Source organism: Leiobunum rupestre, chromosome 6, assembly GCF_980474605.1.
Source record: "Leiobunum rupestre chromosome 6, qqLeiRupe1.1.hap1, whole genome shotgun sequence".
Lineage (NCBI taxonomy): Eukaryota > Metazoa > Arthropoda > Arachnida > Opiliones > Sclerosomatidae > Leiobunum > Leiobunum rupestre.
Genome location: NC_143389.1, coordinates 4649170 through 4667153, shown reverse-complemented (window position 1 = coordinate 4667153; position 17984 = coordinate 4649170). Strand labels below are relative to the sequence as shown.

Here is a 17984-nt window from a genome sequence, read left to right as displayed (position 1 = left end):
CATTAATAGTATTAAACTTAATATGATATATCTTTTGTTAAAGTAGATTAGGAATTTATAATTTTAATATTTATAGAGGAGTTCGGATTTAAAATGTTATATTTTTTTAATAATGATCTCAAAGATCTGACTTTTGAAATGTTTGTTACTTTTTCTAAGTATCAATAAAACATGACATTAAATTTATATTGTGCCAAGGTTCATTTTTATATTTTACATAAACTACATCACCTAAAACAATTAATAGATAAAAGTTAGCTATATTATTTTGTTTAAAAAATATATCTCTGTCTCCGTTTTATTATTTAATTTCGTGGTTTGTTTTGATATTTTGTATTTTTGGGTTACTCCCCTAATCCATGCGGCTGTCCCATGATAAAACCTTCTATAAAACATTTTCCAAAAGTCCTTTTTTAGATTCAACTATTTAAATTACATTTAAGATTAAAATTTAGAACAAAAAATATATTTCACAATTAGAATTTGTTAATAAAATTTTAACTTTGGACTTCATTCCAAAACCAGAAAAGGCCATTTCAGAGTGGATTTTACCGCGGAAATGTTTTTGTTTAGAGATAAACGTTAGTTAGTTAGTTAGTTAGTTAGTTAGTTAGTTAGTTAATTAGTTAGTTAGTTAGTTAGTTAGTTAATTAGTTAGTTAGTTAGTTAGTTAGTTAGTTAGTTAGTTAGTTAGTTAGTTAGTTAGTAAGTAAGTAAGTAAGTAAGTAAGTAAGTAAGTAAGTAAGTTAGTACTATTTTAAGTACAAGCCTTAAGTAGAATAAAATGAAAACCAATTTTCTCGCCATTTTATTTTGTTCAATTTTGATACTAACATGTATTTTATTCACGGAAAGATGCTGCCAGTTGTTAAAAAAAGGCCAAGAGTTGACCGAAATAATATTATCGTCTGGGCGAACTTTTAATTGCATAAAAAAGCAGCGTCAAAATGATAGGATGAAGGTATTTTCCTGTTAAAAGACGCAAATCCCATCCCGCGAAAATAAATGAGTAGCCAACGGCACGCGGTGTTCCCAGGTGGTCTCCCTCCCAAGTACTGACCGCGCTCGACGCTGCTTAACTTCGGTGATCAGACGAGAACCGGTGTATTCAGCGTGATATGGCCGTTGCCGCTAGAGTGTAATTGATAGCGGTGGACAAGCCGCGACTAGCCAGGTCCTGGTAGGTTGGTGATCGCCGAGGGCCACCGGCTGCATGCGGCTCCAATAGAACGTTCTATACACTCTTTTTAGAAACGTTTACTGGGCGCCGATATTAACGTACAGACAACCAACGAGCAAGCCCTTTACCGCAGAAATTTCATCCCCCCCCCCCCCAAACCAGTTTTTTCATCACCCTCCCCGTAGACTGTAAGGTGATGGCGGTCGATTGGGAAGGCGCGTTTACGAATCTATAAAATTGGTGTGGTGTGCTTTCCCCCTTTGGAGTTCGGAGGAGGTGAAGGTTTGGCCGGTTTTTCGTCTTAGAGAAATATATTTATCTGGCAAACCCGTAAGAAATTGAGAGCAGTCAATTTTTATTAGTAGCGTAGTTGCTAGCCTAGGCTTCACATATTTCCGGCTTTGCTTTCCGCGCCTTTTTTCTTATTTTAAATGATTTTTGTAATAAATGTATGATGGCAAATAAGAAAAATTCTAGAAAATACTAGTCCCAAATCCACGTGTTTAAGATGAAACTTAGATCATGAAAATATCCTTAACCCCAAACATACTTCAACACCTAGGGTGCCTCCTACAACTCCTAAAAGGTACGTCTCTAAAATATTCATATAAAGACAGGACATAAGCCGAATTCTCTTAAACCAAAGAATAACAAAAGTTGTTAGTCCTGCTGAACCAGCTCTATAGTCTGTATGAAAAGTGACCGGTTATGGTCCACTTTTATAGAACGCTCTATTCGCTTATAATAAATTTTTCCTAAATGGTCATTTAAACGCGTTTGACGTTTCACGTAGAATCTAGTACACTTAATACGTTATTTATGGTCCTATAAACCACCATTTAGATTTTTTTTCCATACGGCCCGGTAAAGTGGCCCACTCTACTGTCTCTAGCCGATGACCCCAAAAGTGCCAGTCCGGGCCTGGCGGTGTACCTCTATTTCACGGATTCAAGATATCGTCTTCTCCTTTGTTCGCGCGATGGCTACAAACGTTGTCATCTCCCACCAGGACCAACATTCGGTGACGTAATTATGAAATATTTGAAATGCTCGAATTCTCTCTTTTTACTTTGTTAAACAGTGACGGCTCCTAGCGGGTTATCGCTTCTCGGCCTTTTGGCTAAGATCAAAGTGTAGTATCTGTTCTTATCAGCTTAATATCTGATACGGGTCCCATCGGGGCCCAAGATATTAAACTTATTTTTGGACGGCGGCGGAGTGGTCGGAGCTTGCTCCACCTCCGCCACGGGTCGGCCTGGTATTGCAGTAAATCCGGGATCGGCCCACTTCTCTCTTGAAATCAAAAATCAAACGCTCTTATAATGGCGCACTGCGCAACACAGTATTTCCGGGAAATGTTATTTGGCTGTCTTTATATATATTTCTTTATTATAATATATTGCCCCTCTGACGTCATAAGTGGTAAAATCCTTATTGTCGAATAGTTAATAATGAAGAATCGGAAAGATTCCAGTTTTTGAATTTTCTTTTACCTAGTTATACACTCTTTTTCGCGGTATTTTCACGGAGGATAGGAAGGGAGGCGAAGTAGGAGGGATGAATGGCGGCAAGATTGCGGCAGCTACGCTACGTCTAGCCGCCATTTTTCCGAAATTTTCCCGCCGCTAAGCTTCTTACAAGGATGCTGCCGCGTTCATCCCTCCTACTTCGCCTCCCTTCCTATCCTCCTTGGTATTTTCCTGGGCGCGTCCATGCTTGGTTTTCCCCCTTTCAGTCCTCTCCTCCATTATGGATACCCAAGGAGTGGATGCTAGACTCCCCGTTTAGGGCAGAGGCAATGGCCGACGAGCGGGAGGCAAGTAAGAGGGGTAAAATAAAGGCGCGAAAAGAGGTTGTTCTGTGTTATTCCTGTGGTTTTATTCGTAACCCAAGGTTCGTAAATCGTGCATGTTCTAAGTGGTTGGCTGAAGGAACCGGTTTTCATAACGTAAATTCGCGGGTTTCGGTATGGTGGGTAGAGACAGCGCGCCCCTCATTTTTAGGTCATTGGGTTCCAGCCAAGATGTTCCGCGTAAAGAGAAAACACGAAATAAGCCCCTCTCCATTTTTTCTCTCTTCCCGTCTTCCGTGGACAGTGAGTCGCCGCCGGGGGCCCGCCGCCCGCGGCAGCTACATTACCAAGATATAAAGTGGCAAGGCTTATTTTTGGTAAGTACAAAATCATTTATTATATATTGCTCTATAATTAACTATATTTGGAATTAAACATTTTTGTTCTATTTATCTCAAAGTCATGATTATTCCTAACATTAATAGTATTAAACTTAATATGATATATCTTTTGTTAAAGTAGATTAGGAATTTATAATTTTAATATTTATAGAGGAGTTCGGATTTAAAATGTTATATTTTTTTAATAATGATCTCAAAGATCTGACTTTTGAAATGTTTGTTACTTTTTCTAAGTATCAATAAAACATGACATTAAATTTATATTGTGCCAAGGTTCATTTTTATATTTTACATAAACTACATCACCTAAAACAATTAATAGATAAAAGTTAGCTATATTATTTTGTTTAAAAAATATATCTCTGTCTCCGTTTTATTATTTAATTTCGTGGTTTGTTTTGATATTTTGTATTTTTGGGTTACTCCCCTAATCCATGCGGCTGTCCCATGATAAAACCTTCTATAAAACATTTTCCAAAAGTCCTTTTTTAGATTCAACTATTTAAATTACATTTAAGATTAAAATTTAGAACAAAAAATATATTTCACAATTAGAATTTGTTAATAAAATTTTAACTTTGGACTTCATTCCAAAACCAGAAAAGGCCATTTCAGAGTGGATTTTACCGCGGAAATGTTTTTGTTTAGAGATAAACGTTAGTTAGTTAGTTAGTTAGTTAGTTAGTTAGTTAGTTAATTAGTTAGTTAGTTAGTTAGTTAGTTAATTAGTTAGTTAGTTAGTTAGTTAGTTAGTTAGTTAGTTAGTTAGTTAGTTAGTTAGTAAGTAAGTAAGTAAGTAAGTAAGTAAGTAAGTAAGTAAGTTAGTACTATTTTAAGTACAAGCCTTAAGTAGAATAAAATGAAAACCAATTTTCTCGCCATTTTATTTTGTTCAATTTTGATACTAACATGTATTTTATTCACGGAAAGATGCTGCCAGTTGTTAAAAAAAGGCCAAGAGTTGACCGAAATAATATTATCGTCTGGGCGAACTTTTAATTGCATAAAAAAGCAGCGTCAAAATGATAGGATGAAGGTATTTTCCTGTTAAAAGACGCAAATCCCATCCCGCGAAAATAAATGAGTAGCCAACGGCACGCGGTGTTCCCAGGTGGTCTCCCTCCCAAGTACTGACCGCGCTCGACGCTGCTTAACTTCGGTGATCAGACGAGAACCGGTGTATTCAGCGTGATATGGCCGTTGCCGCTAGAGTGTAATTGATAGCGGTGGACAAGCCGCGACTAGCCAGGTCCTGGTAGGTTGGTGATCGCCGAGGGCCACCGGCTGCATGCGGCTCCAATAGAACGTTCTATACACTCTTTTTAGAAACGTTTACTGGGCGCCGATATTAACGTACAGACAACCAACGAGCAAGCCCTTTACCGCAGAAATTTCATCCCCCCCCCCCCCAAACCAGTTTTTTCATCACCCTCCCCGTAGACTGTAAGGTGATGGCGGTCGATTGGGAAGGCGCGTTTACGAATCTATAAAATTGGTGTGGTGTGCTTTCCCCCTTTGGAGTTCGGAGGAGGTGAAGGTTTGGCCGGTTTTTCGTCTTAGAGAAATATATTTATCTGGCAAACCCGTAAGAAATTGAGAGCAGTCAATTTTTATTAGTAGCGTAGTTGCTAGCCTAGGCTTCACATATTTCCGGCTTTGCTTTCCGCGCCTTTTTTCTTATTTTAAATGATTTTTGTAATAAATGTATGATGGCAAATAAGAAAAATTCTAGAAAATACTAGTCCCAAATCCACGTGTTTAAGATGAAACTTAGATCATGAAAATATCCTTAACCCCAAACATACTTCAACACCTAGGGTGCCTCCTACAACTCCTAAAAGGTACGTCTCTAAAATATTCATATAAAGACAGGACATAAGCCGAATTCTCTTAAACCAAAGAATAACAAAAGTTGTTAGTCCTGCTGAACCAGCTCTATAGTCTGTATGAAAAGTGACCGGTTATGGTCCACTTTTATAGAACGCTCTATTCGCTTATAATAAATTTTTCCTAAATGGTCATTTAAACGCGTTTGACGTTTCACGTAGAATCTAGTACACTTAATACGTTATTTATGGTCCTATAAACCACCATTTAGATTTTTTTTCCATACGGCCCGGTAAAGTGGCCCACTCTACTGTCTCTAGCCGATGACCCCAAAAGTGCCAGTCCGGGCCTGGCGGTGTACCTCTATTTCACGGATTCAAGATATCGTCTTCTCCTTTGTTCGCGCGATGGCTACAAACGTTGTCATCTCCCACCAGGACCAACATTCGGTGACGTAATTATGAAATATTTGAAATGCTCGAATTCTCTCTTTTTACTTTGTTAAACAGTGACGGCTCCTAGCGGGTTATCGCTTCTCGGCCTTTTGGCTAAGATCAAAGTGTAGTATCTGTTCTTATCAGCTTAATATCTGATACGGGTCCCATCGGGGCCCAAGATATTAAACTTATTTTTGGACGGCGGCGGAGTGGTCGGAGCTTGCTCCACCTCCGCCACGGGTCGGCCTGGTATTGCAGTAAATCCGGGATCGGCCCACTTCTCTCTTGAAATCAAAAATCAAACGCTCTTATAATGGCGCACTGCGCAACACAGTATTTCCGGGAAATGTTATTTGGCTGTCTTTATATATATTTCTTTATTATAATATATTGCCCCTCTGACGTCATAAGTGGTAAAATCCTTATTGTCGAATAGTTAATAATGAAGAATCGGAAAGATTCCAGTTTTTGAATTTTCTTTTACCTAGTTATACACTCTTTTTCGCGGTATTTTCACGGAGGATAGGAAGGGAGGCGAAGTAGGAGGGATGAATGGCGGCAAGATTGCGGCAGCTACGCTACGTCTAGCCGCCATTTTTCCGAAATTTTCCCGCCGCTAAGCTTCTTACAAGGATGCTGCCGCGTTCATCCCTCCTACTTCGCCTCCCTTCCTATCCTCCTTGGTATTTTCCTGGGCGCGTCCATGCTTGGTTTTCCCCCTTTCAGTCCTCTCCTCCATTATGGATACCCAAGGAGTGGATGCTAGACTCCCCGTTTAGGGCAGAGGCAATGGCCGACGAGCGGGAGGCAAGTAAGAGGGGTAAAATAAAGGCGCGAAAAGAGGTTGTTCTGTGTTATTCCTGTGGTTTTATTCGTAACCCAAGGTTCGTAAATCGTGCATGTTCTAAGTGGTTGGCTGAAGGAACCGGTTTTCATAACGTAAATTCGCGGGTTTCGGTATGGTGGGTAGAGACAGCGCGCCCCTCATTTTTAGGTCATTGGGTTCCAGCCAAGATGTTCCGCGTAAAGAGAAAACACGAAATAAGCCCCTCTCCATTTTTTCTCTCTTCCCGTCTTCCGTGGACAGTGAGTCGCCGCCGGGGGCCCGCCGCCCGCGGCAGCTACATTACCAAGATATAAAGTGGCAAGGCTTATTTTTGGTAAGTACAAAATCATTTATTATATATTGCTCTATAATTAACTATATTTGGAATTAAACATTTTTGTTCTATTTATCTCAAAGTCATGATTATTCCTAACATTAATAGTATTAAACTTAATATGATATATCTTTTGTTAAAGTAGATTAGGAATTTATAATTTTAATATTTATAGAGGAGTTCGGATTTAAAATGTTATATTTTTTTAATAATGATCTCAAAGATCTGACTTTTGAAATGTTTGTTACTTTTTCTAAGTATCAATAAAACATGACATTAAATTTATATTGTGCCAAGGTTCATTTTTATATTTTACATAAACTACATCACCTAAAACAATTAATAGATAAAAGTTAGCTATATTATTTTGTTTAAAAAATATATCTCTGTCTCCGTTTTATTATTTAATTTCGTGGTTTGTTTTGATATTTTGTATTTTTGGGTTACTCCCCTAATCCATGCGGCTGTCCCATGATAAAACCTTCTATAAAACATTTTCCAAAAGTCCTTTTTTAGATTCAACTATTTAAATTACATTTAAGATTAAAATTTAGAACAAAAAATATATTTCACAATTAGAATTTGTTAATAAAATTTTAACTTTGGACTTCATTCCAAAACCAGAAAAGGCCATTTCAGAGTGGATTTTACCGCGGAAATGTTTTTGTTTAGAGATAAACGTTAGTTAGTTAGTTAGTTAGTTAGTTAGTTAGTTAGTTAGTTAATTAGTTAGTTAGTTAGTTAGTTAGTTAATTAGTTAGTTAGTTAGTTAGTTAGTTAGTTAGTTAGTTAGTTAGTTAGTTAGTTAGTAAGTAAGTAAGTAAGTAAGTAAGTAAGTAAGTAAGTAAGTTAGTACTATTTTAAGTACAAGCCTTAAGTAGAATAAAATGAAAACCAATTTTCTCGCCATTTTATTTTGTTCAATTTTGATACTAACATGTATTTTATTCACGGAAAGATGCTGCCAGTTGTTAAAAAAAGGCCAAGAGTTGACCGAAATAATATTATCGTCTGGGCGAACTTTTAATTGCATAAAAAAGCAGCGTCAAAATGATAGGATGAAGGTATTTTCCTGTTAAAAGACGCAAATCCCATCCCGCGAAAATAAATGAGTAGCCAACGGCACGCGGTGTTCCCAGGTGGTCTCCCTCCCAAGTACTGACCGCGCTCGACGCTGCTTAACTTCGGTGATCAGACGAGAACCGGTGTATTCAGCGTGATATGGCCGTTGCCGCTAGAGTGTAATTGATAGCGGTGGACAAGCCGCGACTAGCCAGGTCCTGGTAGGTTGGTGATCGCCGAGGGCCACCGGCTGCATGCGGCTCCAATAGAACGTTCTATACACTCTTTTTAGAAACGTTTACTGGGCGCCGATATTAACGTACAGACAACCAACGAGCAAGCCCTTTACCGCAGAAATTTCATCCCCCCCCCCCCCCCCAAACCAGTTTTTTCATCACCCTCCCCGTAGACTGTAAGGTGATGGCGGTCGATTGGGAAGGCGCGTTTACGAATCTATAAAATTGGTGTGGTGTGCTTTCCCCCTTTGGAGTTCGGAGGAGGTGAAGGTTTGGCCGGTTTTTCGTCTTAGAGAAATATATTTATCTGGCAAACCCGTAAGAAATTGAGAGCAGTCAATTTTTATTAGTAGCGTAGTTGCTAGCCTAGGCTTCACATATTTCCGGCTTTGCTTTCCGCGCCTTTTTTCTTATTTTAAATGATTTTTGTAATAAATGTATGATGGCAAATAAGAAAAATTCTAGAAAATACTAGTCCCAAATCCACGTGTTTAAGATGAAACTTAGATCATGAAAATATCCTTAACCCCAAACATACTTCAACACCTAGGGTGCCTCCTACAACTCCTAAAAGGTACGTCTCTAAAATATTCATATAAAGACAGGACATAAGCCGAATTCTCTTAAACCAAAGAATAACAAAAGTTGTTAGTCCTGCTGAACCAGCTCTATAGTCTGTATGAAAAGTGACCGGTTATGGTCCACTTTTATAGAACGCTCTATTCGCTTATAATAAATTTTTCCTAAATGGTCATTTAAACGCGTTTGACGTTTCACGTAGAATCTAGTACACTTAATACGTTATTTATGGTCCTATAAACCACCATTTAGATTTTTTTTCCATACGGCCCGGTAAAGTGGCCCACTCTACTGTCTCTAGCCGATGACCCCAAAAGTGCCAGTCCGGGCCTGGCGGTGTACCTCTATTTCACGGATTCAAGATATCGTCTTCTCCTTTGTTCGCGCGATGGCTACAAACGTTGTCATCTCCCACCAGGACCAACATTCGGTGACGTAATTATGAAATATTTGAAATGCTCGAATTCTCTCTTTTTACTTTGTTAAACAGTGACGGCTCCTAGCGGGTTATCGCTTCTCGGCCTTTTGGCTAAGATCAAAGTGTAGTATCTGTTCTTATCAGCTTAATATCTGATACGGGTCCCATCGGGGCCCAAGATATTAAACTTATTTTTGGACGGCGGCGGAGTGGTCGGAGCTTGCTCCACCTCCGCCACGGGTCGGCCTGGTATTGCAGTAAATCCGGGATCGGCCCACTTCTCTCTTGAAATCAAAAATCAAACGCTCTTATAATGGCGCACTGCGCAACACAGTATTTCCGGGAAATGTTATTTGGCTGTCTTTATATATATTTCTTTATTATAATATATTGCCCCTCTGACGTCATAAGTGGTAAAATCCTTATTGTCGAATAGTTAATAATGAAGAATCGGAAAGATTCCAGTTTTTGAATTTTCTTTTACCTAGTTATACACTCTTTTTCGCGGTATTTTCACGGAGGATAGGAAGGGAGGCGAAGTAGGAGGGATGAATGGCGGCAAGATTGCGGCAGCTACGCTACGTCTAGCCGCCATTTTTCCGAAATTTTCCCGCCGCTAAGCTTCTTACAAGGATGCTGCCGCGTTCATCCCTCCTACTTCGCCTCCCTTCCTATCCTCCTTGGTATTTTCCTGGGCGCGTCCATGCTTGGTTTTCCCCCTTTCAGTCCTCTCCTCCATTATGGATACCCAAGGAGTGGATGCTAGACTCCCCGTTTAGGGCAGAGGCAATGGCCGACGAGCGGGAGGCAAGTAAGAGGGGTAAAATAAAGGCGCGAAAAGAGGTTGTTCTGTGTTATTCCTGTGGTTTTATTCGTAACCCAAGGTTCGTAAATCGTGCATGTTCTAAGTGGTTGGCTGAAGGAACCGGTTTTCATAACGTAAATTCGCGGGTTTCGGTATGGTGGGTAGAGACAGCGCGCCCCTCATTTTTAGGTCATTGGGTTCCAGCCAAGATGTTCCGCGTAAAGAGAAAACACGAAATAAGCCCCTCTCCATTTTTTCTCTCTTCCCGTCTTCCGTGGACAGTGAGTCGCCGCCGGGGGCCCGCCGCCCGCGGCAGCTACATTACCAAGATATAAAGTGGCAAGGCTTATTTTTGGTAAGTACAAAATCATTTATTATATATTGCTCTATAATTAACTATATTTGGAATTAAACATTTTTGTTCTATTTATCTCAAAGTCATGATTATTCCTAACATTAATAGTATTAAACTTAATATGATATATCTTTTGTTAAAGTAGATTAGGAATTTATAATTTTAATATTTATAGAGGAGTTCGGATTTAAAATGTTATATTTTTTTAATAATGATCTCAAAGATCTGACTTTTGAAATGTTTGTTACTTTTTCTAAGTATCAATAAAACATGACATTAAATTTATATTGTGCCAAGGTTCATTTTTATATTTTACATAAACTACATCACCTAAAACAATTAATAGATAAAAGTTAGCTATATTATTTTGTTTAAAAAATATATCTCTGTCTCCGTTTTATTATTTAATTTCGTGGTTTGTTTTGATATTTTGTATTTTTGGGTTACTCCCCTAATCCATGCGGCTGTCCCATGATAAAACCTTCTATAAAACATTTTCCAAAAGTCCTTTTTTAGATTCAACTATTTAAATTACATTTAAGATTAAAATTTAGAACAAAAAATATATTTCACAATTAGAATTTGTTAATAAAATTTTAACTTTGGACTTCATTCCAAAACCAGAAAAGGCCATTTCAGAGTGGATTTTACCGCGGAAATGTTTTTGTTTAGAGATAAACGTTAGTTAGTTAGTTAGTTAGTTAGTTAGTTAGTTAGTTAGTTAATTAGTTAGTTAGTTAGTTAGTTAGTTAATTAGTTAGTTAGTTAGTTAGTTAGTTAGTTAGTTAGTTAGTTAGTTAGTTAGTTAGTAAGTAAGTAAGTAAGTAAGTAAGTAAGTAAGTAAGTAAGTTAGTACTATTTTAAGTACAAGCCTTAAGTAGAATAAAATGAAAACCAATTTTCTCGCCATTTTATTTTGTTCAATTTTGATACTAACATGTATTTTATTCACGGAAAGATGCTGCCAGTTGTTAAAAAAAGGCCAAGAGTTGACCGAAATAATATTATCGTCTGGGCGAACTTTTAATTGCATAAAAAAGCAGCGTCAAAATGATAGGATGAAGGTATTTTCCTGTTAAAAGACGCAAATCCCATCCCGCGAAAATAAATGAGTAGCCAACGGCACGCGGTGTTCCCAGGTGGTCTCCCTCCCAAGTACTGACCGCGCTCGACGCTGCTTAACTTCGGTGATCAGACGAGAACCGGTGTATTCAGCGTGATATGGCCGTTGCCGCTAGAGTGTAATTGATAGCGGTGGACAAGCCGCGACTAGCCAGGTCCTGGTAGGTTGGTGATCGCCGAGGGCCACCGGCTGCATGCGGCTCCAATAGAACGTTCTATACACTCTTTTTAGAAACGTTTACTGGGCGCCGATATTAACGTACAGACAACCAACGAGCAAGCCCTTTACCGCAGAAATTTCATCCCCCCCCCCCCCCCAAACCAGTTTTTTCATCACCCTCCCCGTAGACTGTAAGGTGATGGCGGTCGATTGGGAAGGCGCGTTTACGAATCTATAAAATTGGTGTGGTGTGCTTTCCCCCTTTGGAGTTCGGAGGAGGTGAAGGTTTGGCCGGTTTTTCGTCTTAGAGAAATATATTTATCTGGCAAACCCGTAAGAAATTGAGAGCAGTCAATTTTTATTAGTAGCGTAGTTGCTAGCCTAGGCTTCACATATTTCCGGCTTTGCTTTCCGCGCCTTTTTTCTTATTTTAAATGATTTTTGTAATAAATGTATGATGGCAAATAAGAAAAATTCTAGAAAATACTAGTCCCAAATCCACGTGTTTAAGATGAAACTTAGATCATGAAAATATCCTTAACCCCAAACATACTTCAACACCTAGGGTGCCTCCTACAACTCCTAAAAGGTACGTCTCTAAAATATTCATATAAAGACAGGACATAAGCCGAATTCTCTTAAACCAAAGAATAACAAAAGTTGTTAGTCCTGCTGAACCAGCTCTATAGTCTGTATGAAAAGTGACCGGTTATGGTCCACTTTTATAGAACGCTCTATTCGCTTATAATAAATTTTTCCTAAATGGTCATTTAAACGCGTTTGACGTTTCACGTAGAATCTAGTACACTTAATACGTTATTTATGGTCCTATAAACCACCATTTAGATTTTTTTTCCATACGGCCCGGTAAAGTGGCCCACTCTACTGTCTCTAGCCGATGACCCCAAAAGTGCCAGTCCGGGCCTGGCGGTGTACCTCTATTTCACGGATTCAAGATATCGTCTTCTCCTTTGTTCGCGCGATGGCTACAAACGTTGTCATCTCCCACCAGGACCAACATTCGGTGACGTAATTATGAAATATTTGAAATGCTCGAATTCTCTCTTTTTACTTTGTTAAACAGTGACGGCTCCTAGCGGGTTATCGCTTCTCGGCCTTTTGGCTAAGATCAAAGTGTAGTATCTGTTCTTATCAGCTTAATATCTGATACGGGTCCCATCGGGGCCCAAGATATTAAACTTATTTTTGGACGGCGGCGGAGTGGTCGGAGCTTGCTCCACCTCCGCCACGGGTCGGCCTGGTATTGCAGTAAATCCGGGATCGGCCCACTTCTCTCTTGAAATCAAAAATCAAACGCTCTTATAATGGCGCACTGCGCAACACAGTATTTCCGGGAAATGTTATTTGGCTGTCTTTATATATATTTCTTTATTATAATATATTGCCCCTCTGACGTCATAAGTGGTAAAATCCTTATTGTCGAATAGTTAATAATGAAGAATCGGAAAGATTCCAGTTTTTGAATTTTCTTTTACCTAGTTATACACTCTTTTTCGCGGTATTTTCACGGAGGATAGGAAGGGAGGCGAAGTAGGAGGGATGAATGGCGGCAAGATTGCGGCAGCTACGCTACGTCTAGCCGCCATTTTTCCGAAATTTTCCCGCCGCTAAGCTTCTTACAAGGATGCTGCCGCGTTCATCCCTCCTACTTCGCCTCCCTTCCTATCCTCCTTGGTATTTTCCTGGGCGCGTCCATGCTTGGTTTTCCCCCTTTCAGTCCTCTCCTCCATTATGGATACCCAAGGAGTGGATGCTAGACTCCCCGTTTAGGGCAGAGGCAATGGCCGACGAGCGGGAGGCAAGTAAGAGGGGTAAAATAAAGGCGCGAAAAGAGGTTGTTCTGTGTTATTCCTGTGGTTTTATTCGTAACCCAAGGTTCGTAAATCGTGCATGTTCTAAGTGGTTGGCTGAAGGAACCGGTTTTCATAACGTAAATTCGCGGGTTTCGGTATGGTGGGTAGAGACAGCGCGCCCCTCATTTTTAGGTCATTGGGTTCCAGCCAAGATGTTCCGCGTAAAGAGAAAACACGAAATAAGCCCCTCTCCATTTTTTCTCTCTTCCCGTCTTCCGTGGACAGTGAGTCGCCGCCGGGGGCCCGCCGCCCGCGGCAGCTACATTACCAAGATATAAAGTGGCAAGGCTTATTTTTGGTAAGTACAAAATCATTTATTATATATTGCTCTATAATTAACTATATTTGGAATTAAACATTTTTGTTCTATTTATCTCAAAGTCATGATTATTCCTAACATTAATAGTATTAAACTTAATATGATATATCTTTTGTTAAAGTAGATTAGGAATTTATAATTTTAATATTTATAGAGGAGTTCGGATTTAAAATGTTATATTTTTTTAATAATGATCTCAAAGATCTGACTTTTGAAATGTTTGTTACTTTTTCTAAGTATCAATAAAACATGACATTAAATTTATATTGTGCCAAGGTTCATTTTTATATTTTACATAAACTACATCACCTAAAACAATTAATAGATAAAAGTTAGCTATATTATTTTGTTTAAAAAATATATCTCTGTCTCCGTTTTATTATTTAATTTCGTGGTTTGTTTTGATATTTTGTATTTTTGGGTTACTCCCCTAATCCATGCGGCTGTCCCATGATAAAACCTTCTATAAAACATTTTCCAAAAGTCCTTTTTTAGATTCAACTATTTAAATTACATTTAAGATTAAAATTTAGAACAAAAAATATATTTCACAATTAGAATTTGTTAATAAAATTTTAACTTTGGACTTCATTCCAAAACCAGAAAAGGCCATTTCAGAGTGGATTTTACCGCGGAAATGTTTTTGTTTAGAGATAAACGTTAGTTAGTTAGTTAGTTAGTTAGTTAGTTAGTTAGTTAATTAGTTAGTTAGTTAGTTAGTTAATTAGTTAGTTAGTTAGTTAGTTAGTTAGTTAGTTAGTTAGTTAGTTAGTTAGTAAGTAAGTAAGTAAGTAAGTAAGTAAGTAAGTAAGTAAGTTAGTACTATTTTAAGTACAAGCCTTAAGTAGAATAAAATGAAAACCAATTTTCTCGCCATTTTATTTTGTTCAATTTTGATACTAACATGTATTTTATTCACGGAAAGATGCTGCCAGTTGTTAAAAAAAGGCCAAGAGTTGACCGAAATAATATTATCGTCTGGGCGAACTTTTAATTGCATAAAAAAGCAGCGTCAAAATGATAGGATGAAGGTATTTTCCTGTTAAAAGACGCAAATCCCATCCCGCGAAAATAAATGAGTAGCCAACGGCACGCGGTGTTCCCAGGTGGTCTCCCTCCCAAGTACTGACCGCGCTCGACGCTGCTTAACTTCGGTGATCAGACGAGAACCGGTGTATTCAGCGTGATATGGCCGTTGCCGCTAGAGTGTAATTGATAGCGGTGGACAAGCCGCGACTAGCCAGGTCCTGGTAGGTTGGTGATCGCCGAGGGCCACCGGCTGCATGCGGCTCCAATAGAACGTTCTATACACTCTTTTTAGAAACGTTTACTGGGCGCCGATATTATCGTACAGACAACCAACGAGCAAGCCCTTTACCGCAGAAATTTCATCCCCCCCCCCCCCCCCAAACCAGTTTTTTCATCACCCTCCCCGTAGACTGTAAGGTGATGGCGGTCGATTGGGAAGGCGCGTTTACGAATCTATAAAATTGGTGTGGTGTGCTTTCCCCCTTTGGAGTTCGGAGGAGGTGAAGGTTTGGCCGGTTTTTCGTCTTAGAGAAATATATTTATCTGGCAAACCCGTAAGAAATTGAGAGCAGTCAATTTTTATTAGTAGCGTAGTTGCTAGCCTAGGCTTCACATATTTCCGGCTTTGCTTTCCGCGCCTTTTTTCTTATTTTAAATGATTTTTGTAATAAATGTATGATGGCAAATAAGAAAAATTCTAGAAAATACTAGTCCCAAATCCACGTGTTTAAGATGAAACTTAGATCATGAAAATATCCTTAACCCCAAACATACTTCAACACCTAGGGTGCCTCCTACAACTCCTAAAAGGTACGTCTCTAAAATATTCATATAAAGACAGGACATAAGCCGAATTCTCTTAAACCAAAGAATAACAAAAGTTGTTAGTCCTGCTGAACCAGCTCTATAGTCTGTATGAAAAGTGACCGGTTATGGTCCACTTTTATAGAACGCTCTATTCGCTTATAATAAATTTTTCCTAAATGGTCATTTAAACGCGTTTGACGTTTCACGTAGAATCTAGTACACTTAATACGTTATTTATGGTCCTATAAACCACCATTTAGATTTTTTTTCCATACGGCCCGGTAAAGTGGCCCACTCTACTGTCTCTAGCCGATGACCCCAAAAGTGCCAGTCCGGGCCTGGCGGTGTACCTCTATTTCACGGATTCAAGATATCGTCTTCTCCTTTGTTCGCGCGATGGCTACAAACGTTGTCATCTCCCACCAGGACCAACATTCGGTGACGTAATTATGAAATATTTGAAATGCTCGAATTCTCTCTTTTTACTTTGTTAAACAGTGACGGCTCCTAGCGGGTTATCGCTTCTCGGCCTTTTGGCTAAGATCAAAGTGTAGTATCTGTTCTTATCAGCTTAATATCTGATACGGGTCCCATCGGGGCCCAAGATATTAAACTTATTTTTGGACGGCGGCGGAGTGGTCGGAGCTTGCTCCACCTCCGCCACGGGTCGGCCTGGTATTGCAGTAAATCCGGGATCGGCCCACTTCTCTCTTGAAATCAAAAATCAAACGCTCTTATAATGGCGCACTGCGCAACACAGTATTTCCGGGAAATGTTATTTGGCTGTCTTTATATATATTTCTTTATTATAATATATTGCCCCTCTGACGTCATAAGTGGTAAAATCCTTATTGTCGAATAGTTAATAATGAAGAATCGGAAAGATTCCAGTTTTTGAATTTTCTTTTACCTAGTTATACACTCTTTTTCGCGGTATTTTCACGGAGGATAGGAAGGGAGGCGAAGTAGGAGGGATGAATGGCGGCAAGATTGCGGCAGCTACGCTACGTCTAGCCGCCATTTTTCCGAAATTTTCCCGCCGCTAAGCTTCTTACAAGGATGCTGCCGCGTTCATCCCTCCTACTTCGCCTCCCTTCCTATCCTCCTTGGTATTTTCCTGGGCGCGTCCATGCTTGGTTTTCCCCCTTTCAGTCCTCTCCTCCATTATGGATACCCAAGGAGTGGATGCTAGACTCCCCGTTTAGGGCAGAGGCAATGGCCGACGAGCGGGAGGCAAGTAAGAGGGGTAAAATAAAGGCGCGAAAAGAGGTTGTTCTGTGTTATTCCTGTGGTTTTATTCGTAACCCAAGGTTCGTAAATCGTGCATGTTCTAAGTGGTTGGCTGAAGGAACCGGTTTTCATAACGTAAATTCGCGGGTTTCGGTATGGTGGGTAGAGACAGCGCGCCCCTCATTTTTAGGTCATTGGGTTCCAGCCAAGATGTTCCGCGTAAAGAGAAAACACGAAATAAGCCCCTCTCCATTTTTTCTCTCTTCCCGTCTTCCGTGGACAGTGAGTCGCCGCCGGGGGCCCGCCGCCCGCGGCAGCTACATTACCAAGATATAAAGTGGCAAGGCTTATTTTTGGTAAGTACAAAATCATTTATTATATATTGCTCTATAATTAACTATATTTGGAATTAAACATTTTTGTTCTATTTATCTCAAAGTCATGATTATTCCTAACATTAATAGTATTAAACTTAATATGATATATCTTTTGTTAAAGTAGATTAGGAATTTATAATTTTAATATTTATAGAGGAGTTCGGATTTAAAATGTTATATTTTTTTAATAATGATCTCAAAGATCTGACTTTTGAAATGTTTGTTACTTTTTCTAAGTATCAATAAAACATGACATTAAATTTATATTGTGCCAAGGTTCATTTTTATATTTTACATAAACTACATCACCTAAAACAATTAATAGATAAAAGTTAGCTATATTATTTTGTTTAAAAAATATATCTCTGTCTCCGTTTTATTATTTAATTTCGTGGTTTGTTTTGATATTTTGTATTTTTGGGTTACTCCCCTAATCCATGCGGCTGTCCCATGATAAAACCTTCTATAAAACATTTTCCAAAAGTCCTTTTTTAGATTCAACTATTTAAATTACATTTAAGATTAAAATTTAGAACAAAAAATATATTTCACAATTAGAATTTGTTAATAAAATTTTAACTTTGGACTTCATTCCAAAACCAGAAAAGGCCATTTCAGAGTGGATTTTACCGCGGAAATGTTTTTGTTTAGAGATAAACGTTAGTTAGTTAGTTAGTTAGTTAGTTAGTTAGTTAGTTAATTAGTTAGTTAGTTAGTTAGTTAGTTAATTAGTTAGTTAGTTAGTTAGTTAGTTAGTTAGTTAGTTAGTTAGTTAGTTAGTAAGTAAGTAAGTAAGTAAGTAAGTAAGTAAGTA

General features: G+C 38.7%; 10 non-coding genes across 10 annotated transcripts; 5 read left to right on the top strand and 5 right to left on the bottom strand.

The window, feature by feature from the left end:
• Nucleotides 1–1011: 1011 nt before the first annotated feature.
• LOC149938846 (5S ribosomal RNA) lies at nt 1012–1130 on the bottom strand. The gene has a single exon (XR_016482204.1). It is a non-coding gene; the product is annotated as a 5S ribosomal RNA (ribosomal RNA).
• Nucleotides 1131–2280: 1150 nt separating this feature from the next.
• LOC149938845 (U2 spliceosomal RNA) lies at nt 2281–2472 on the top strand. Its single transcript, XR_016481604.1, has one exon. It is a non-coding gene; the product is annotated as a U2 spliceosomal RNA (small nuclear RNA).
• Nucleotides 2473–4459: 1987 nt separating this feature from the next.
• LOC149938844 (5S ribosomal RNA) lies at nt 4460–4578 on the bottom strand. The gene has a single exon (XR_016482203.1). It is a non-coding gene; the product is annotated as a 5S ribosomal RNA (ribosomal RNA).
• A 1150-nt stretch (nt 4579–5728) lies between these two features.
• Nucleotides 5729–5920, top strand: LOC149938843 (U2 spliceosomal RNA). Its single transcript, XR_016481603.1, has one exon. It is a non-coding gene; the product is annotated as a U2 spliceosomal RNA (small nuclear RNA).
• A 1991-nt stretch (nt 5921–7911) lies between these two features.
• Nucleotides 7912–8030, bottom strand: LOC149938842 (5S ribosomal RNA). The gene has a single exon (XR_016482202.1). It is a non-coding gene; the product is annotated as a 5S ribosomal RNA (ribosomal RNA).
• Nucleotides 8031–9183: 1153 nt separating this feature from the next.
• LOC149938841 (U2 spliceosomal RNA) lies at nt 9184–9375 on the top strand. Its single transcript, XR_016481601.1, has one exon. It is a non-coding gene; the product is annotated as a U2 spliceosomal RNA (small nuclear RNA).
• Nucleotides 9376–11366: 1991 nt separating this feature from the next.
• LOC149938840 (5S ribosomal RNA) lies at nt 11367–11485 on the bottom strand. Its single transcript, XR_016482201.1, has one exon. It is a non-coding gene; the product is annotated as a 5S ribosomal RNA (ribosomal RNA).
• A 1152-nt stretch (nt 11486–12637) lies between these two features.
• On the top strand, nt 12638–12829 carry LOC149938839 (U2 spliceosomal RNA). Its single transcript, XR_016481600.1, has one exon. It is a non-coding gene; the product is annotated as a U2 spliceosomal RNA (small nuclear RNA).
• A 1979-nt stretch (nt 12830–14808) lies between these two features.
• On the bottom strand, nt 14809–14927 carry LOC149938838 (5S ribosomal RNA). Its single transcript, XR_016482200.1, has one exon. It is a non-coding gene; the product is annotated as a 5S ribosomal RNA (ribosomal RNA).
• A 1153-nt stretch (nt 14928–16080) lies between these two features.
• LOC149938837 (U2 spliceosomal RNA) lies at nt 16081–16272 on the top strand. The gene has a single exon (XR_016481599.1). It is a non-coding gene; the product is annotated as a U2 spliceosomal RNA (small nuclear RNA).
• Nucleotides 16273–17984: the final 1712 nt, after the last annotated feature.